The sequence below is a fragment of the Dendropsophus ebraccatus genome, chromosome 1 (genome assembly GCF_027789765.1).
Source record: "Dendropsophus ebraccatus isolate aDenEbr1 chromosome 1, aDenEbr1.pat, whole genome shotgun sequence".
Lineage (NCBI taxonomy): Eukaryota > Metazoa > Chordata > Amphibia > Anura > Hylidae > Dendropsophus > Dendropsophus ebraccatus.
Genome location: NC_091454.1, coordinates 162,407,901 through 162,430,110, shown reverse-complemented (window position 1 = coordinate 162,430,110; position 22,210 = coordinate 162,407,901). Strand labels below are relative to the sequence as shown.

At 47.2% G+C, this 22,210-nt stretch overlaps 1 protein-coding gene and 1 long non-coding RNA gene across 4 annotated transcripts in view; one reads left to right on the top strand and one right to left on the bottom strand.

Moving 5' to 3' along the window:
• LOC138800912 (uncharacterized) overlaps positions 1 to 1,651 on the bottom strand; it is a 30,644-nt gene extending 28,993 nt beyond the window's left edge. The window contains exon 1 of the long non-coding RNA XR_011364541.1: positions 1,551 to 1,651. This is a non-coding gene — a long non-coding RNA (uncharacterized lncRNA). The remainder of the gene's footprint in view (positions 1 to 1,550) is intronic.
• FBN1 (fibrillin 1) overlaps positions 1 to 22,210 on the top strand; it is a 199,078-nt gene that overhangs the window by 59,082 nt on the left and 117,786 nt on the right. The window lies entirely within an intron of this gene.

Below are 22,210 nucleotides of genomic sequence, written 5' to 3'. Positions count from 1 at the left end.
TATAGACCCACAGTCAGCCATGACCGCAACCATACAGTCAGGACCAGCTTTTGATTAATGATCAGCAGTGTGTCAATTGTGTTTTTCCATCTTCTTCCATCATACACATTAAGTCTTAGTTTACACAACATAAATTTTCAATAAATAACGTTGTAACACCGGCCTCTATTCATTGAAAATTAAAAATACCATTGTGTCCTATGGAATCCTGGTCAGAGTGTATACACTCTGTATACACTCCGGACGGGATTCCATGAAGCCGCATAGAAAACTGACATGTCAGTTTTGTGTGGCCGCTATTCATTGAATTGTGGCTGCAGAAAACTGACAGTGCAGACAATGTGAAGTGCGGCTCTGGCTGCACTTTACATTTTCTGCTATGGTGATTTAGAATATAGGCACACCAGAATGCAACGTGTCAACCCGGCCTAAAGGGTTTTTTCAGGGACATAATTTTTTTTTTATATATGGCTGGGGGTGGTGTAAAAATAAAGGGAGTACTCCAGTATAATTTTTCCCCAATTAACTGTTGTCAGAAAGGTATGCAGATTTGTAAATTACTTTTGTTAAAAAAATCTTAAAGGGGTTATCCAGCACTACAAAAACATGGCCATTTTCTTCTAGAGACAGCCCCACTTTTGTCTCCAGCTTGCTGCTCTGTTCCATTGAAGTGAATGGAGCTTAATTGCAAACCACACCTGAACTGGAGACAAGAGTCGTGTTGTCTCTGAAAGAAAGTGGCCATGTTTTTGTAGCACTGGATAACCCCTTTAAGTCTTTCAGTACTTATCAGCTGTTGTATATCCTGCAGGAAGTGGTGTATTCTTCCAGTCTGGCACACTCGATGCTGCCACCTCTGTATGGGAAATCCCCATAAAAAATCTCTACTATTCTGGTCAGTTTCTGCCACTTCCTGCAGGACATACAGCAGCTAATAAGCAGTGGAAGGACATGAGTTCTTTAAATAGAAGTAATTTAAAAACCTGTATAACTTTCTGACATCAGTTGATTGGAAAACATGTTTTTCTTCCCCAAAATTACCCCTTAATATTTAAATGCATAAAATATTACTTTATTAATAACTAGTTTTCTTATTCCAATACTATACATTGTTCTGGTATTCTCCTGTGCCTGTCCATACACAGAAATGTATCTAAACCTGATAAATGAGATATCATCAGATCATAAAACTATCAACGCCTTGATTTTAAGAATTACTGTACATACTTGGGCAGAATATTGTGGCTTAGTGGACAATGTAATGTTTTCTGTCAGTGAATTCTGCACTTAGTTTGCAGTAGGAATATTGCCTGGTGCTAGGTTTTAAGGCAAGTCTTGTGGTTTTGTATAGATTATATAAAAAAAACAGTAACTAGGCAAAACAAACAAAAACAACAACACAGTACAAAACCAGTAATATATTTACAGGCTGTACTTTCTGATGAATGTTTTCCAGTAGCCTTGTGACTGGTTACGTGTACAGTACAAGCAGGTCTTTGTATATTGAGTTAATAGAGAAGTATTCACAATTATACTGGATTAAAGGGTACCTGCAAATTTGAACCCCTGTCCATTCTTTAGGCCGGCTTGGAAAGATGCATTACATGCAGGGGCGGATTAACTTCATCATAGGCCTCGGGCTGTTCACCAAGCCTGGGCCCCTGCAGCCCATTGTAACTATAGCAACACTAGGGTGGCATTCATAGTACAGAATAGATAATGTCATAATGACCTGCAATTTTTTGCAAATCATGGCAGAACTGTAGCCAGGAGACAATACACTACTGAAAGTGAATAGGACATGTGCATGGAACTTGCTGTGTATTGTACGATTTCTTTAACAAGCTGACAGCCCAGCTCGGACTGCCTCTATCCTTGCCCGGTCTGATGACCAGGTGGGAATTCAAGTAAAGAAACTTCAAAAAGTACCTTTCAAAAGTTATTGATTGCAGCAGGTCTCAATGCTATCCACTCCCGGCTACTCGCTACTTCCAACAATGTAGACTCATAGACTTACATTGTCGGAATTAGCCAATCGGGACATATGGCTGGGGAGCAGATGGCACAGACACCACTCTCTCTCTCTCTCTCTGGCTATATCTCCTGATCGCAGTGGGTCTGAGCAGTGAGACCCACTGCGATCAATAACTTTTGAGATGCCTTATGACATGTTGAAAGTTATTGTCAATGACAGTGACTCTTTAAGGCTATGTTCATACACAGTAAAATGATACCAAAATATGGCCGTATTTAAGTTTTAATGATCTTCAAAATGCAAGAAAAAAATGTATAAACCCATCCTCATAGAGACTAATTTTTACAACAGCAAACTGTCTTCTCATGCTGTTCAGTGACCACTGTGACAGTAAACATATTGTTATGTCCCGTTTGTTTTATAATCTTCTACCATGCTAGCAGCCATTAGCTGTTGTTGCTGATATCTCCCTATGTTGCCCTGCAGGTTGATTTTCTTGCACGTCAAGGTTCAAGTGGAATTTTGTCTTAGATGTCTGTGCCAGGGGATCCAGGTGCTTACATGCACCCTATGGATCTTTGTCAAGAAAACTTACACTGATCACAACTAGGTTGCTCCAGTCTATACATAGAGTTCCCATTGGTTTGCTGTCTTCTTAAAGGGGTACTCTTCAATCACCTATCTGCCCCCCCCATAACCTCCCGCCAGGAAGTGAAGTAAACTCATTCTTACCTAAGGACTGTTGACCCCAGACATTTCTGTGGAAGCCATTTTGTTACAATGACATCATCTGCACTTTGTCTCCTGTGATGTCTAACTGACTCTGTACAACTGTTAGATGGCTTACAGCTTGCTCAGCCAATCAGAGCTGAGCAACCTGAGTCATCTGACAAAGGGAGGCTGGCCTATCAGGGCTTAGACCAGTTTCCCTCTTGATGATGTCATTGTCACAAAATGGCTGCCACAGAGCAGCCTGGGGTCAGCAGTCATTAGGTAAGAATGAGTTTACTTCACTTCCTGTCGGGAGGTTAAAGGGGAAAAAGAAAGGGAAGGGGGGCAGATAGGTGATTGAAGCCTATTACAAAGTTACTCTATATAATTTTGTAATGTGTTCAATTACTGGGAAAAGGCTTTTCAATGGAGTACCCCTTTAAGTAGGTGCAGTGCTCTGCTTTGGCATAACCTTTAACCCTTAGACGACCCAGGGCGTATAGTTACGCCATGGAAGTCTGTCCCCAGACGACATAGGGCGTAACTGTACGCCCTGGGTGTTTCTCCGGCTATGAAGCGTGCTCCGGAGCGGAGTGCGCTTCATAGCAGGTGGGGGCCGGCTGCAATCAGCAGCCAGGACCTCACTGGTAATGACACGCTGCAGCAATCGCGCTGTCGCATGTCAATAACTACTTAAACGCGAACCGCGGCGTTTAAGTGTAAGTGACAGGGGGAGTCCCCTGTCACTTACAGATCGGGACCCCCGAAGTGTGACTGCGGGGGTCCCGATCGGTAAAACGGACCGCCGGAGGTCTCTTACCTGCCTCCCTGCGGTCCGATCGGCGATTTGCTGCACTAAGCCTGCACAGGCAGGCTCAATGAGCAGATCGCCGATAACACTAATCAATGCTATGCCTATGGCATAGCAATGATCAGTGTAGAAATCAAAGTACTGGATGTAAAATTCCCCCAAAGGGACTTCAAATGTGTAAAAAAAAAAAAAGTTAAAAACACTAACACACTACCCCAAAACCCCTCCCCCAATAAAAGTTGAAATCACCCCCCTTTCCCATTATATAAATAAAACATATAAAAATAAATAAATAAATAAACATATAATATACCGTAGCATGCGTAATTGTCCGATCTATTAAAATATAACAAGCGTCATTGCGAACGGTAAACGGCGTGCACGAAAAGAGGGGAAAAAGTGCGGGGATTACCGATTTTATGTTACATTATATATAAAAAATTTTTTATAAAAAGTGATCAAAACGTCCGATCTTCACAAATATGGTATTAATAAAAACTAGAGATCATGGCGGAAAAAATGACACCCCATACAGCCCCGTAGGTGAAAAAATAAAACCGTTATAAGCGTCACAATAGGCCCATTTTATTTATAATTAATTGCCAAAAAAAAGGATTTCATTTTAAAAAAATATATAACATTAGAGAATCTGTGTAACCTGCATATGGTTGTGTTCGGACTGACCTATAGAATAATGGTATCATGTCGCTTTTACCATATAGTGCATTACGTAGACACAGGAACCCCCCAAACGTTACCATATTGCATTCTTTTTTACGATTTCACCAATTTATATCTTCATAAATAATATATTTGGAATTCCATTATATATGTTATGGTTAAATGAAAGACGCCATTACAAAGTACAACTATTCCTGTAAAAAACAAGCCATTACATGGCTTGTAGATAGAAAACTGAAAGTGCTAGAGCTCTTAGAAGGGGAGGAGGGAAAAACGAAAACACTAAGATCAAAATTTGCGCGGTCCACTGGGTCATTTTGGGCCTGGTCCTCAAAGGGTTAAGAGAAACAGATTGCTGAACTCAGGGAGACCAGCCAAACAACAACACTGCCGTCTGCTAGTGAAAGCGCTCAATTCAGCGAAGACCTAGGTGCATTACCCCCTGAGAAAAATGAATATGCAAAAGAGGAGCCCATGGAGCCTCATTGAAGAGTCTCAAAACACAGGACTAGCCAGATATCCCTCCTGGAAGGACCCAGCCAAGGGGCAGCTCCTGTTAGGAAACCACCAAAACCACCATATTAAGTGGCCCTATAAGTCAATGTAATGACAAGAGATAAACCAAGGCTAGGTAACCATCCACACACAGCTATTTCGGGGTGTTGCCCCTCATCAGTCTGGAGCAGGATTCTGGCTAGGTGGGAGCAATGCCTAGTAGAGCCATAAGAGAAAGAGATTGCTGAACTCAGGGAGACCAGCCAAAACGGAGGGATATCTGGCTAGTCCTGTGTTTTGAGACTCTTCAATGAGGCTCCATGGGCTCCTCTTTTGTATATTCATATTCTGCTACACCACGCTTTAAATGCACAATTTCCCAAACCAAGACAACCTATTTCCCATTGTTTAATCCCTAAAATCCAAGGCGGCTTACCTCTGCTCTATATACTGATCTGACATATAATATTTACACAAAAACCACTGAAATAATAATGTTAATAATATTTATTTGCATAGTACTAACAGATTCCGCAGCGCTTTGTTTTATATGCACAATATAGGGGTTACATTTACACATTACAGGATTAAATAATTTAAAAAAAATAAAGATAGAAAAGGAGTGAGAGACCTGCTCGCAAGAGCTTACAGACTGGGAGGACTGGGGGTGACAAGTGCTTTATTTGCCGGAGGTCCAGCCATTGTATTGTACATATAATCCGAAAGTGCCTATAACTGTTAGATAAGACAGTCAAACGCCAATGTCTATGTACAGGTACAGGAACCGCTGGAGATATAGAGTAGGAGGTGAGAAGACAACAGAAACTGCAAATGAAACTATTGCAGATTTTTAGGAATAACATTTAAATATGTATGTACATAGTATGGTTGACTAAAGATATATGTCTATCGACTGGAACCAAACATAGCACAAGTTAAGCCCCACCCCCACTTCATCTGTTCTGTCTTGGTCCTTCTGCTGCCAAAATGTTTCAATCTTTCTAAAATGGGCAATAGGCAACAATTTTAAGGCTTTAGATTAGAAGTCCAGTAAAAAATTTTATTAAAGTTTTGTATTGCCCCCCAAAAAGTTATACAATTCCCCAATATACACTTATCACAAAGTGCTTTTTCCCTGCACTTACTACTGCATCAAGGCTTCACTTCCTGGATAAAATGGTGATGTCACGACCCGACTCCCAGAGCTGTGCGGGCTGTGGCTGCTGGAGAGGATGATGGCAGAGGGATGCTCAGTGTCCCTCCAGTGCCCTGTGTCCCTCAGTGTCCCTCTGCCATCATCCTCTTTAGCTCTGGGAGTCGGGTCGTGACATCAGGGAAAAAAGCACTTTATAAGCATTTCCTGTAATAAGTGTACATTGGTGATTTGTATAACTTTTGGGGGGGGAAATACAATACTTTAATAAAAATTTCCGCTGGACTTTTGCTTTAAGGCTTTTTTTTTTAGATAAGGAGGAATTTTCTGTAAAAGAAGTGATTTACAAATATATTAAAAATTATATAATCTATAACTCAGGGGAAAGTTTTCACCTCTTTCTAATTATTCTCCCCATCTGAAGGATGCTATACTATACATGGATATTTGCTGGGAGCACCTTTTCCCAAAAATAAATAGAATCATGGGTCATTTGTCAACATGTGCCAGGAACTGAATGAGTGGAAATACACTACAGTGTATCAGTTCTAGTGGCCTCTATCTTTCATTTGCGTTAAATAGATTAAAGGAGAAGTCCAGCAAAAAAATTTTTTTAAGTATTGTATTGCCCCACAAAAGTTATACAAATCACCAAATTACACTTATTACGGGAAATGCTTATAAAGTTCTTTGTTCCCCGCACTTACTACTACATCAAGGCTTCACTTCCTGGATAACATGGTGATGTCACTTCCTGGATAAAATGGTGATGTCACAACCCGACTCCTAGAGCTGTGTGGGCTGTGGCTGCTGGAGAGGATGATGGCAGGGGGACACTGAGGGACACAGGGCACTGGAAGGACACTGAGCATCCCTCTGCCATTATCCTCTCCAGCAGCCACAGCCCGCACAGCTCTGGGAGTCGGGTCGTGACATCACCATTTTATCCAGGAAGTGAAGCCTTGATGCAGTAGTAAGTGCAGGGAAAAAGCACTTTATGTGCATTTCCCGTAATAAGTGTATATTGGTAATTTGTATAACTTTTTGGGGGCAATACAATACTTTAATAAAAAATTTCACCGGACTTCTTCTTTAATACAAAACTGCTTGTACAGATAAGGTTGTGATTCTTCATCTAGCAGCCATATGGATTGTGGTGGCCATGTTTAACACAGAATCTTAATGTCTTTCAGCTCAACACTGTACATGTACTTAACATAGGAAGATAGTTACATTCATCACAGTATATGTATGGCTATGGTGTTTCATGGGCCAAATGCAGCTAGGTTCCTGCCAAATTGCTGAGACTGGTGCATGCGACCTCAAAGTTGTGACTGCTGCATCTATTAGGGCGGGTTCACACTACGGAATTCTCGCGGACAATGTCCGCGGAATTCCGTCAGCTGTCCGCCCGCACATCTGCGCGCCTTTCCGCCGGCCCCATAGACACCATTCTATGGGCCGGCGTATTCCGCTGTACGCTGAAAGAAGTGTCATGTCACTTCTTTTAGCGGATCGCGGAATACGCCGGCCCATAGAATGGTGTCTATGGAGCCGGCGGAAAAGCGCGTGCCCGTACGGGCGGACAGCTGACGGAATTCCGCGGACATTGTTCGTGAGAATTCCGTAGTGTGAACCCGCCCTAAGGCTGACAGGCGGAGGGGGTTTTCTTGGTAGCAGGAGGCCGAATCATGGCAGGTATAGTAAAAAGCAGTAAAGATGCACTGTTGTGTACTATACTAGCGATCAGACAATTGCTGCGTTTAGTCTCCTAAATAGACCAAAAAATTTTATTAAAAAGTTTTAGAAAAATATAAAGTGTAAAAAAAAATTGCTTTCCTCCAAATAAACATAAAACAAACACCGATATAAGCTAGGAATCATTGCCTACTACAAAACTATAATGTTAGTTATCCTGTACAGTGAGTGGCATGTTCCAGATGGGAACAAATAGTTGTCTAACAGTTTAGTCATCGGGGAAGGATTAGTGTAAATTGGAAGCAATGGGTTTAAAAGGGGATTGATTTTTGAAGGTGACAACTAGGCTACAGAAATTGAAGGGTGCAGAAACATTTTATTATAGAAAGAATCCCCTAGATGGTTTTGACAGAGATTACAGAGTTGTGAAATGCGTGCTGCTTTATATTATCTATGAAGTTGGGGGACTGAGAGACCACCTATTCTTTTATGATGTACATTATGCTATAATGAGATTCAATAGTTGCCAATAAAATACAATTTAAAAAATGTGAGTACTGTGATCTGGAAACTGCATTCAATTATCTTAAAAGATTGTACTTTTGATCATGTCCATGGTAAAGATGGTTTAAAAAAGAATCCTGGCACTCACCAGATGCAATTCATCTTTTTATTTAGCGTAACATTAGGGTGCATTTAGACCTGATGACGTTCATCAGCTGTCTATGAAGGCCTTTGGGCTTAAATGCGCCCTTTATAACCTAATGTCACACTATATAAACAGCTGAATTGAATCTAGTGAGTGCCGGGATTCTTTTCTACACTACTGCATTATTTGGCACAAGCACCACCCTTGAGCAAAGTGCCCTCCCCTACAGCATCTAGCATCTACATAATAAAGATGGTGTCTTCTCTCGCTTATTTTGCTTCATGTATCATTTGCTTTGGACATAAAGTTCCCAGCATTCTCTTCCAGGTGTTGACTGACAAAGCATATTGGATGATTCACTATTTAACCACTGACTGAAAATCTGTGCTTTGAGTTTTAGATTATTCCTGCAAGTACATGCTAGGATTTAGAGATTAGTAACAGCTGGAGGAACAGATGTTGACCGCTAATGGCCAATGCTCTGAAATAATTTGTTTACAATGTATAACTCACATACTGTAAGACACTCAAATGTATTTTAAGTCTCGGTGAGTGCCTTGACCTTCTTTCAGGAGCATACATTTGAGTTGACATCATTTGTCATGATGCAATTGATCATGTGAAACTGGAGGCTGGTCCATCCAGAGGAATGCCAATTTCCAAGCCTCAGTATTTAAAGGGATTTTCGAGGCCTTTTTTTTGTATTGATGGCCTCTCCTGACGATAGGCTATCAATGTCTGATTGGTTGGGGCAACAAGGATGATTCTTCTGTTAGACAGCTTTGATAGATTTGCTGCATGAAGCTCAATGGTGCTTTTAGGTCTATTCTTTAGAAATGGCTTCTAAAGTCTTTATCATCTGGCCTACTCCTGGCTTATTGCACCCTAAAAGATAAAGTATGTACCAACATACATATCAGGGGGAATTTATCAAGGTGTATGTCATTTTTATGAAAGTCACATTTTTTAGTGCAAGCTTCAGTCAGCGTAGAGAGATGAATAGTTTCTGAGGGGCGAGATGACCTGAATAGATGTGACGGTTGACTCCCAAGAGTATAAATTGGTCTGACCCGAATGGTGGCCCATAAAGCTCCGTTCACACGGAGTAAAACTGGCGGAATTCTCCACCGCGGAATCCAGCCAGCATCCATAAACTGCATAGGATTCTTATCCCCTTAGTGACCGCCGATACGGCTTTCTACGGCGGTCACTAATGGTCCTTATTCTGCTGCCATCAGCTTTTTACGGCGATGGCAGAGAATAAGGCTGCGGGGCCGGGACGGCCCCCACCCCATCCCCCCGGCTACCGGAGGTAGCTGAGGGGTTGGGGCAGTGTGTGGGGTCCGTCCCGGCCCCCCCCCTTACCGACGATCGCCGCTATTAACGTTATAGCGGCGGCCGTCGGTAAAGAGGATTACCGGTGCTGCCGCCGCCTTTCATCTCCCCCAGCCGTGAATCTACGGCGGGGGGAGATGAAATAAGTGTATATCAGACCCCAGATCAGACCCCCCTAGTGCCCCGATAACTAACCCCCCTCCCCCGGCGGCCATCATTTCCAAGATGGCCGCCGCCATCGCTGTGAACCGACTAACGTCGGTTCACAGCGATGAAAAAGTTAAAATGAATGAAAGCCCCATGCTCTCCGCCACCGGAGGTAGCGGAGAGCATGGGGCAGTCATCGGGGACCCCCCTGTGGGGTCCCGGTACAAGCGATCAGCGGTATATACTATATACCGCTGATCGCTTGTACCATGTGCTCCCGGCACTTTTTATCCCCTGTCACCATAAATGATTGGTGACAGGGGATAAAAAGTGATGTCCCCCCACCCCCCAAGTCGCCCCCCACCCCCCCTGTCACCCCCGTCCCCCAGTCACCCCCCCTTCCCCATATACTCACCGGAACCCACGGAGCTCCTTCCTCCTCGACGTCCTGGCTGGTTATGAAGTGCGCATGCACTTCACAACCAGCCAACTCACCAATTTGGTCTCTGTCACTGAACTATGATTACTGAGATAGAAAATATCACAGTAATCATAGTAATACAGTGAAAATGAATATGTAAAGTACAAAAAGTGACAAACATACAAAAAAATAAAACACACACTTTTTATTATAGTAATAATTGCAGTTTACTCCCAAATTACCCCTAACCCCTCCCCAGATTACCCGTAACCACCGCACGTTGCCCGTAACCACCGCACGTTGCCCGTAACCACTGCACGTTGCCCGTAACCACCGCACGTTGCCCGTAACCACCGCACGTTGTCCGTAACCACCGCACGTTGCCAGTAACCACCGCACGTTGCCCGTAACCACCGCACGTTGCCCGTAACCACCGCAAATTGCCAGTGACCCCCTCCAGATTGCCCGTAACCACCCCAAATTACATGTACCCACCCCAGATTACCTATAAGCACTTCAGTTTATCAGTAACAATCCCAGATTGTCTGTAACCTTTCCAGGTTGCACATAACCCCCCCAGGTTCCCCGTAATCATGCCAGATTACATGTAACCCCCCCAGATTGCACGTAACCACCGCGCGTTGCCTCTGACCACGCCACGATGCCTCTGCCCACGCCACGATGCCTCTGACCACGCCGCGATGCCTCTGACCACGCCACGATGCCTCTGAACACGCCACGATGCCTCTGACCACCGCACATCGCCTCTGACCACCACACGTCGCCTCTGACCACCACACGTCGCCTCTGACCACCACACGTCGCCTCTGACCACCCCAAATTGCCAATGACCCCCTCCAGATTGCGGTGCCCATGTCAGATTACAGGTACCCACCCCAGATTGCCTATAAGAACTTCAGTTTATCCGTAACCACCCCACATTGCCCGTAACCACCCCACGTTGCCCGTAACCACCCCAGATTGTCAGTAAGCACTGCAGGTTGCGCGTAACCACCCCACGTTGCCCGTATCCACCTCAGATTGTCTGTAAGCACTGCAGGTTGCCCGTAACCAGCCCACGTTGCCTGTAACCACCCCAGATTGTCTGTAAGCATTGCAGGTTGCCCGTAACCACCCCAGATTGTCAGTAAGCACTGCAGGTTGCGCGTAACCACCCCACGTTGCCCGTATCCACCTCAGATTGTCTGTAAGCACTGCAGGTTGCCCGTAACCAGCCCACGTTGCCTGTAACCACCCCAGATTGTCTGTAAGCATTGCAGGTTGCCCGTAACCACCCCACGTTGCCCGTATCCACCTCAGATTGTCTGTAAGCACTGCAGGTTGCCCGTAACCAGCCCACGTTTCCCGTAACCATCCCAGATTGTCTGTAAGCACAGCAGGTTGCCCGTAACCAGCCCACGTTGCCCGTTACCAGCCCACGTTGCCTATAACCAGCCCACGTTGCCTGTAACCAGCCCACGTTGCCTGTAACCACCCCACGTTGCCGTAACCACAGCAGGTTGCCCGTATCCACCTCAGATTGTCTGTAAGCACTGCAGGTTGCCCGTAACCAGCCCACGTTGCCTGTAACCACCCCAGATTGTCTGTAAGCATTGCAGGTTGCCCGTAACCACCCCACGTTGCCCGTATCAACCCCAGATTGTCTGTAAGCACTGCAGGTTGCCCGTAACCACCCCACGTTTCCCGTAACCATCCCAGATTGTCTGTAAGCACAGCAGGTTGCCCGTAACCAGCCCACGTTGCCCGTTACCAGCCCACGTTGCCTATAACCAGCCCACGTTGCCTGTAACCAGCCCACGTTGCCTGTAACCACCCCACGTTGCCGTAACCACAGCAGGTTGCCCGTGACCACCACACGTTGCCCATAACCACCACACGTTGCCCGTAACCACCCCGCGTTGCCTGTAACCACAGCAGGTTGCCTGTAACCACCCCATGTTGCCTGTAACCACAGCAGGTTGCCCGTGACCACCCCATGTTGTCCGTAACCACCCCAGATTACCTGTAACCACCTCAGGTTGCCCATAACCACCCCTGGTTGCCCGTAACCACCCCACATTACCTGTAATCTCATTTTTTTTATTTTATTTTAGTAACTGCGCTATTCTAATAACCATTACTAGCTGCGGTTTTGCTCCTGTAAATTGGCGCTCCTTCCCTTCTGAGCCCTGCTGTGTGCCCATACAGTGGTTTATGCCCACATATGAGGTACCGTTTTACTCAGGAGAACCTGCGTTACAGATCTTGGGGTACGTTTTCTCTCCTGTTCCTCGTCAAATTGAGAAATTTCAAACTAAACCAACATATTATTGGAAAAATTCGAGTTTTTCATTTTTACTGGCCAATTTTGAATACTTTCCTCTAATACCTGTGGGGTAAAAATGGTCACCACACCCCAAGATGAATTCTTTGAGGGGTGCTCTTTCCAAAATGTGGTGACTTTTGGGGGGAATCTATTCTGCTGACACTATAGGGGCTCAGCTCAGAAACTTCTTCAGAAAAATCTGCACTGAAAATGCTAATTGGCGCTTCTTCCCTTCTGAGCCCGGCTGTGTGCCCATACAGTGGTTTATGCCCACGTATGGGGTACCGTTCTACTCAGGAGAACCTGCTTTACATATATTGGGTTGACATTTCTCTCCTGTTCCTCGTGAAATTGAGAAATTTCAAACTAAAGGAACATATTATTGGAAAAATTCGAGTTTTTCATTTTTACTGTCTACTTTTGAATACTTTCCTCAAATACCTGTGGGGTCAAAATGCTCACCACACCCCAAAATAAATTCTATGAGGGGTGCACTTTCCAAAATGGAGTGACTTATTAGGAGATTTTACTCTGCGGACACTACAGGGGCTCTGCAAACGCACCTGGCACTCGGAAACTTCTTCAGCAAAATCTGCATTGAAAAAGCTAATTGGCACTCCTTCCCTTCTGAGCCCTCCTGTGTGCCCATACAGTGGTTTACGCCCACATATGGGGTACCATTGTACTCAGGAGAACCTGCGTTACAAATTTTGTGGTACTTTGCTCCTCTTGTTCCTCGTGAAATTGAGAAATTTCAAACTAAAAGAACATAATATTGGAAAAATTTGAGTTTTTCATTTTTACTGTCTACTTTTGAATACTTTCCTCTAATACCTGTGGGGTCAAAATGGTCACCACACACCAAGATGAATACTTTGAGGGGTGCACTTTCCAAAATGGAGTGACTTATGGCGAGATTTTACTCCGCTGGCACTACAGGGGCACTGCAAACGCACCTGGCGCTCGGAAACTTCTGCAGCAAAATCTGCATTGAAAAAGCTAATTGGCGCTCCTTCCCTTCTGAGCCCTCCTGTGTGCCCATGCAGTGGTTTATGCCCACATATGGGGTACCATTGTACTCAGGAGAACCTGCGTTACAAATTTTGGGGTACTTTTTTCCTCTTGTTCCTCGTGAAATTGAGAAATTTCAAACTAAACGAACATATTATTGGAAGAATTCGAGTTTTTCATTTTTACTGTCTTCTTTTGAATACTTTCCTGTAATACCTGTGGGGTAAAAATGGTCACCACACACCAAGATGAATTCTTTGAGGGGTGTACTTTCCAAAATGGGGTGACTTATGGGGGGTTTTCTCTCTGCTGACACTACAGGGGCTCTGCAAACGCACCTGGCGCTCAGAAACTTCTTCAGCAAAATTTGCATTGGAAAAGCTAATTGGCGCTCCCTTCCTTCTGAGCCCTGCTGTGTGCCCATACAGTGGTTTACGCCCACATATTGGGTACTGTTGTACTCAAGAGAACCTGCATTACAAATTTTGGGGTGCTTTTTGTCTCATATTCCTTTTGAAAATGAGAAACTTTAATCTAAACGTATATATTATTGGAAAATTAAAATTTTCAATTTTTTTACTGCCTAATTGTGAATACTTTCCTCCAGCCCCTGTAGGGTTAAAATGCTCATTATACCCCTAGATTAATTCTTTAAGGTGTGTAGTTTCCAAAATGGGGTCACTTATGGGGGTTTTCAGGATACCAGACTTCTAAATCCATTTAAAAAAAGAACTGGTCCCTAAAAAAATCAGTTTCACGAAAATGTGATAATTTGCTGATACATTTCTAAGCCCCAGAACACCCTAAAAAAGTAAAATATGTTTACCAAATTATGCCAGAATAAAGAAGACATATTGGTAATGTGACTTAGTAACTAATTTATGTGCTATGACTTTCTTTTTTTAGAAGCAGAGAATTTAAAAGTTCATAAAATGCAAATTTTTTAAATTTTTCAGGATATTTTGATGTTTTTCACAAAAAACACACAAAATAGTGACCAAATTTTGCCACTAACATAAAGTGCCATATGTCACAAAAAAACAATCTCAGAATCGCTAGCATACGTTAAAGCATCACTGAGCTATAAGAGCATAAAGTGAGACAGGTCAGATTTTGAAAAATTAGCCTGGTCATTAAGGCCAAAACTAGCTGCAGCACGAAGGGGTTATGCAACCTCAGACAACTGTAGTTGTCTGAGGCTGAAATTATCTAAAAAATTGCTATTAATTGAAGCTCTGAAGTGTCATGGAGGTGTGGCCAGGGCACTTCAGTGCACTTTAGTATCCTGGGTATGCCTCTATGACACACAGAATGGTAATAAAAAAGTATTGTCAGATAACTGTGCCTCAGACAACTACAATAAATGTTTAGATGGTCTTCTCTAGATGACAGTTTACCTTTAAGGCCCATAATTGCACACAACACTTTGAACCCATTCATTTAGATGGTCTCATTTACACACAATAAAGTGCAGATCCTAGTACGGACCGGCAATTGTGGCACAGATCACTATTCTCCTTTAAAGGGGTTATCCAGTGCTACAAAAACATGGCCACTTTCTTTCAGAGACAACACGAACTGTTGTGTGCAATTTGATGGTTGGCTGCTTTGCAGTCAGCTATTTCTCCTGATCCCCTCCATACATGAATCATATGTTCTCCTTATATCTCAGGAAAATTGGGAGCCCCTCTTAAGGCCCTATTCCACCAACAGATCTGACGACAGATTATCTGACAGATTTTTGAAGCCAAACCCAGGAACAGACTATAAACAGAGAACAGGTCATAAAAGAAAGACTGGATTTCTCCTCTTTTCAAATCCACTATATAATATCCACAATATAATCTGTTGTCAGATCTGTTGGTGGAATAGGGCCTTTACACATAGGATAGCCGGCCAGTCCAGCCAGAATCTGAGATCTCTGTCTAATGTGTATGGGGGCCCTTACCTGCAGAAAACTGTGCCAAATGGCAAGCTCAGCTGTGCTACAGTCCCCATGCAATGCTTTCACTATGAAAACTTTGGGTGGGAAAACTATCATCCTTTTAGAGCAGTTTTTGGCATAAAAAAGCCAAAAATTTATGCCATGCTCACCACTTTTGAAAAAAAAAAAATGTATGCAGAAAATGGGGTGAGAACATTCACTATAATTTACATGTAGATAAGCAACTTGTGTGAATTATAGTGAGAAGGCAGCCTCAGGTGTGCCAGACGTATTGAAAAACTGGCATATCTACCCAGTTATTTCTGTGTGGGAACTATTAACATTAAAAGGTCATCAAGTAAAAGAATGATAGACAATAAAACACTGGCACAACTGGGCGCCTACAATACATTTGTACATGGAATCACCCAGTTGCATCTGTTCCCATTAAGAGCAGTGCCCTTTAATTGTAATATTTTTCTCTTTGTTTTGTTTCTGTGTCTGCCACACTGACCATGCAAAGACTATAAATACTTATTTTTTATGTCTTCTAAATATTTCTGTAGTGGTGTTCATTTTAAGTAAAGTCATCAGGTAGATTATATGGTACCAGTGCAGTGTACCATGCAGGCTTTATTACCTAAAGGTCCTAAACGATACTTGGCCAATTACTGACCGCTTAGGCTGATAATTTTTTTGTGTAATAGCACATGTTGAAAGGCAACAATCAGCTGACATGAATGATGTTGGCTGATTATGGTTTTTCAACATGCTGAAAGATCATGATTATGCTATGGGCAGCCTGAACAATCTAAGAATCGTTGGGACGGCCCCTCCTGCAGCTCCCACTCGCTTTCTGTGCGTGTAGTAGCATAGGCAGAGAGTGGGGAAGAAGGGGGAAGCGATTGCGGAACTGACAGGCAGGGCCGCCGATAAGGCAGTACAACTGATACTGCCGTACGGGGCCCGGACCCTAACAGACATGGGGGGGGGGCCCGCCGGCCGCTGCCCCCCGTCCGCTACGCTAGGGGGGCCCGCACGGCCCCCCTTGCCACCTGTTTTTGATGGGGGGGAGCACCGGCCCACAGGTGCCTAGTCCGCGCCGGGAGGGGGGGGTGACGGAGCGGCCGGGAGAAGGATGGACAGACAGGCTGGTTCCCTCCCCCCATGCAGCGCCGAGGTCCGGGGTCCGGGGCAGGTGTTGAGCTTCCGGCACACACAGTGACAGAGGCCGGAAGCTCCCAGCTGCAGCCCCGCGGTCCCGGATCTTGTCTCCTGCTCGGCGGCGCTCACGTGATGTGACGTCATCGCCGAGCAGGAGAGAAGATCCGGGAACGCGGTGCTGCAGCTGTGAGCTTCCGGCCTCTGTCACTGTGTGTGCCGGAAGCTCAACACCTGCCCCGGACCCCGGCGCTGCATGGGGGGAGGGAACCAGCCTGCCTGCCTATCCTTCTCCCGGCCGCCCGCCCCCCTGCATCCTCAGCTGCTCCCCTGCTGGGGGGCAGCCTCTCCCCCAGCCCCCCAGCCTCTCCCCTGCCCCCCCCCCCAGCCTCTCCCCTGACCTCAGCGTCTCCCCTGCCCCCCCCCCCCCAGCCTCTCCCCTGCCCCCCCCCCCAGCCTCTCCCCTGCCCCCCCCAGCCTCTCCCCTGCCCCCCCCAGCCTCTCCCCTGCCCCCCAGCGTCTCCCCTGATCCCTCAGCCTCTCCCCTGACCCCCCCAGCCTCTCCCCTGACCCCCCCAGCCTCTCCCCTGACCCCCCCAGCCTCTCCCCTGCCCCCCCAGCCTCTCCCCCTAACCCTCAGCCTCTCCCCCTAACCCTCAGCCTCTCCCCTGCCCCCCAGCCTCTCCCCCTGCCCCCCCCAGCGTCTCCCCCTGCCCCCCCCCAGCGTCTCCCCCTGCCCCCCCAGCGTCTCCCCTGCCCCCCCAGCCTCTCCCCTGCCCCCCCAGCGTCTCCCCTGCCCCCCCAGCGTCTCCCCTGACCCCTCAGCCTCTCCACCTAACCCTCAGCCTCTCCCCCTGCCCCCCAGCCTCTCCCCCTGCCCCCCAGCCTCTCCCCCGGTCCCCAGCCTCTCCCCCCTGCATTCTCAGCCTCTCCCCCTAACCCTCAGCCTCTCCCCCTAACCCTCAGCCTCTCCCCTGCCCCCCAGCGTCTCCCCTGACCTCAGCCTCTCCCCTGCCCCCCCAGCCTCTCCCCTGCCCCCCCCAGCCTCTCCCCCCTGCATTCTCAGCCTCTCCCCTGACCCCCCAGCCTCTCCCCTGACCCCCAGCCTCTACCTTGCCCCCCAGCCTCTCCCCTGCCCCCAGCCTCTCCCCTGCCCCCCCCAGCCTCTCCCCCTAACCCTCAGCCTCTCCCCCTAACCCCCAGCCTCTCCCCTGCCCCCCAGCCTCTCCCCCTAACCCTCAGCCTCTCCCCTGCCCCCCCAACCTCTCCACCTAACCCTCAGCCTCTCCCCTGCCCCCCAGCCTCTCCCCTGCCCCCCAGACTCTCCCCCTGCCCCCCCAGACTCTCCCCCTGCCCCCCAGCCTCTCCCCAGCCCCCCAGCATCTTCCCTGACCCCAGCGTCTCCCCTGCCCCCCCAACCTCTCCACCTAACCCTCAGCCTCTCCCCTGCCCCCCAGCGTCTCCCCTGACCCCAGCCTCTCCCCCTGCATTCTCAGCCTCTCCCCTGACCCCCCAGCCTCTCCCCTGACCCCCCAGCCTCTCCCCTGACCCCCCAGCCTCTTCCCCTAACCCTCAGCCTCTCCCCTGCCCCCAGCCTCTCCCCCTGCCCCCCCAGCCTCTCCCCGCTGCCCCCAGCCTCTCCCCCCTGCATTCTCAGCTGCTCCCCTGCCTCCCAGCCCCTCCCCCTGACCCCTAGCTTCTCCCTCTGACCCCCAGCCTCTCCCCCTGAATCCCAGCTTCTCCACTGCCTCCCTACCGCTCCCCCTGAACCCCAGCTTCTCCCCTGCCACCCTAGCTGCCCCTCCCTGCTGCTCCCCTGCCCCCCAGCTGCTCTCCCTTTCCCCCAGCTGCTCTCCCTGGCTCCCCCAGCTGCCTCCCTTCCCCAGTCACCCACAGCTGCCTCCCTTCCCCAGTCACCCCCAGCTGCCTCCCTTCCCCAGTCACCCCCAGCTGCCTCCCTTCCACAGTCCCCCCCCAGCTGCCTCCCTTCCTCAGTCCCCCACCCCCAGCTGCCTCCCTTCCTCAGCCCCCCCCCAGCTGCCTCCCTTCCTCAGTCCCCCCCCCCAGCTGCCTCCCTTCCTCAGTCCCCCCCCCAGCTGCCTCCCTTCCCCAGTCACCCCCAGCTGCCTCCTTTCCCCAGTCACCCCCAGCTGCCTCCCTTCCCCAGTCACCCCAGCTGCCTCCCTTCCTCAGTCTCCCCCCAGCTGCCTCCCTTCCCCAGTCACCCCCAGCTGCCTCCCTTCCCCAGTCACCCCCAGCTGCCCTCCTGCCCCAGTCACCCCCAGCTGCCCTCCTGCCCCAGTCACCCCCAGCTGCCCTCCTGCCCCAGTCACCCCCAGCTGCCCGCCTGCAGACGAGTTATGGTCAGAGAAGTCTTCATGATGCTGCGCCAGATGGAGAAGAAAGCAAAAAGTTAGCGACAGCAATTCGAGAAGACGTCACCTGTGAGTCATTAGTAACTGCACTGTAATCACTTCTATAGTGTGCAGAGCCTGTGTACCATTGGGGTCTCAATGGGTCAGTGTATTGTTTGCGGTAGTGTACTGACACAGCCCTGCGGTCACTACAGTACACTAACCCAAACTTTTAAACTAGGACCCAACTACAAGAGCTGCAGGCACTACAACTCCCAGCATATCCTGAGGGCTGTAGACTGTCAGTAAATGCTGGGAGTTGTAGTGCCTGCAGCTGTTGTAGTTGGGTCCTAGGTGCATTATACACTGGAGGCTTTGTGGGAGATCAGAATACAGAGATCTGTGGGGGCTCAGGGGTCACGTCCCTGCACTGAGCCCCCACAGATCTATGTATTCTGATTTCCCACAACGCCTCCAGGACCCAACTACAACAGCTGCAGGCACTACAACTCCCAGAACAGTCTGCAGCCCTCAGGATATGCTGGGAGTTGTAGTGCCTGCAGCTGCTGTAGTTGGGTCCTAGGTGCATCATACACTGGATGCTTTGTGGCATATCAGAATACATAGATCTGTGGGGGCTCAGTGCAGGGAAGTGACCCCAGAACATCACTAATAAGATATAGGGGGAGATGTTTTTGTTCTATCCCTATTAGTGATGTTCTGGGGTCACTTCCCTGCACTGAGCCCCCACAGATCTATGTATTCTTATGTGCCACAAAGCATCCAGTGTATGATGCACCTAGGATCCAACTACAACAGCTGCAGGCACTACAACTCCCAGCATGTACTGACAGTCTGCAGCCCTCAGGATATGCTGGGAGTTGTAGTAAAGTAGTACAATCCTATGATAACTGCGGCTGTAGACAGATGTTTTGCTGGACCTTCAGGGCTGATGGTTGTCACCCACAGATTGCAGCCACCAGGAGACTCTGCACACAGTGATTTATTAAAGGGTTGTCCTCTCAGAGACTACAACTCCCAGCATACCCTGAGAGCTGTATAAATGGAGGGTGTTCTGAGATTTGTCACAGATACAGATGAATTCAGGAAAGAAGCGGGTCAGCATGTCGTGTCTCACTGGTTGTATATTGGTGGCTCCAGGTACCCCAGTCCAACACTGGACAGAACCAGTCCCCAAACTAAGACGTCCCCGGCCTCCTTCCTTCCTCCATCACGTCTGTTTGATGAGAACAGCGGGCATCAAGCAGAGCGGCACCCAAGTGCCAGGGTATATACCATGCATGTACAGCAACGTGGGGGGGGGGGCACCTCTGCGTGCAAAGTGCCTAGGGCAGCATGAACTCTAAATACAGACCTGCTCACTGCCATGTATTCGCTATCACTGGCTTGGGTGAGCTAAACTAGTCTGCCTGGGGGGGGGGGGGGTGATTTGTATATGCTCACTAACATGGAACAGCCTCATTATATTAGCCTTATCAACATTCTATGTTAGTGAGCATACCGGGGGGGGATATTGGTGAACATATACAAATCAAACAGCCCCCCCCCCAGACCCTCAAAATTCAGTAACCCCAAACGGGGCATTGCCTAGTACTCAACAGCATTCTGAATACAGGGGAACCCCTACCCCACTCTTGTATAAGTTTTAGTCTCCATCATAATGAGCCCCGCTGGGCTTCTAGACACGCTATAAATTGTACGTTGCAAGGGTGAATATAATGCACTGCATACAGAGCACAAGAGGCAGCTATACAAGTAAGTGTCTGTATGGTGACATTTACATTGCACCTTGTTCACATTTAATTTCTACAATTTTATAACTGTATAACAGAGGTTACATTTTAAGCCACTGGGAAAAATGGGGTATATGAGCCAGTTCTCTAGAATTAATCTGAACCAAATTATACCTCCCAGCAAGGCGTGGGGCAAACACACAATTTTTTTTTTTTTTTTTATTAATGTGGGGGGCCCAGACACTTTGGTTGTATGGGGCCCCGAAATTCCTGATGGCGGCCCTGCTGACAGGTCAGCGCTTGCTTTCCCTGGAAAATTGTGCTATGTAATATGGACTTAAGAGTACTCTAAAGATGTAGCAGGGCTGAATTTGCATTTTAATTCAGTAAGTTTCTAAATCAACAGGATATGTGAAATAAAGCAAGTTTGCAATTTACATTCTTTTTCTTCTAGTTATCATGCTTTATAACAAAGCTATACTTACTTGTATCCAGGTCCAGTATCGTGAAGGCAGCTTTTTAGTCTTGTGCTGGTTGAAAATAAGAAACTAAACACAATAATTCCGGCCAGTACAAAGAGTCACTGTTCAATTTGTCCATCTGTCAAATGACTGCCTACTCTGTGAGTGTGCCGATGACCTGGATTGTGTAGTCTTTTTTTCCCCAAAGAGTCTAAACATAGGAAGTCCCTTGTTTCCCAGGACAACTAATCTATCTATCTATCTATCTATCTATTTTTAGTAATTTCAGCAGCACAGGAAAAATATGGGTGCCAGGCAAATACTCCAACCACGAGTCCACAATATATATGTAAAGTAGCTTGACGGCACTCCAGATAAGGTGAGAAAAAAGGTTTCACATTTATTCACAAAGTGCACAGCACAGCATACAAAGTAATTAGGCAACGTTTCTGTGGCCTCTCGCCACCATTTTCAAGCCAAGGGCTTGAAAATGGTGGCGAGAGGCCACAGAAACGTTGCCTAATTACTTTGTATGCTGTGCTGTGCACTTTGTGAATAAATGTGAAACCTTTTTTCTCACCTTATCTGGAGTGCCGTCAAGCTACTTTACATATCTATCTATCTATCTATAATGAATGTATATTGCAAACGTCATATCACATTCCCTTTTGATTTAGGTTTCGAAAGTTATAATGACAGTGACAATTTTATTTAGTAGCAGTATGGTGGTCAACAGCACCAATAGACCCAATAGTGCCTTGGTTTAGGAGGCACGCTGGTGTACCCACAATCCCTCCAGTGGGTCAAGGCAGTGTAGAGAAGGTCCAACAGCATCCACAGGAAATTTTCAATGCTATATTTCGCACAACAGCTTACATGAAATACAACGTTTCGACCCCATCCGGGGTCTTTGTCAAGTATGTTTGTCATACTTGACAAAGACCCCAGATGGGGTCGAAACGTCTTCAAGTGAAGGAATGACACAAGTGGGCGCCATTTGTGCATGGAATCACCTAGTTGCATCTGTTCCCATTAAAGCGACTGACTCTGTACCCACAATCTGTCCCCCCCACCGCTTCTAACTTTAGCTGCTTTTAATCCAAGATCTGTCCTGGAGTCTGTTCGGCAGGTGATGCAGTTATT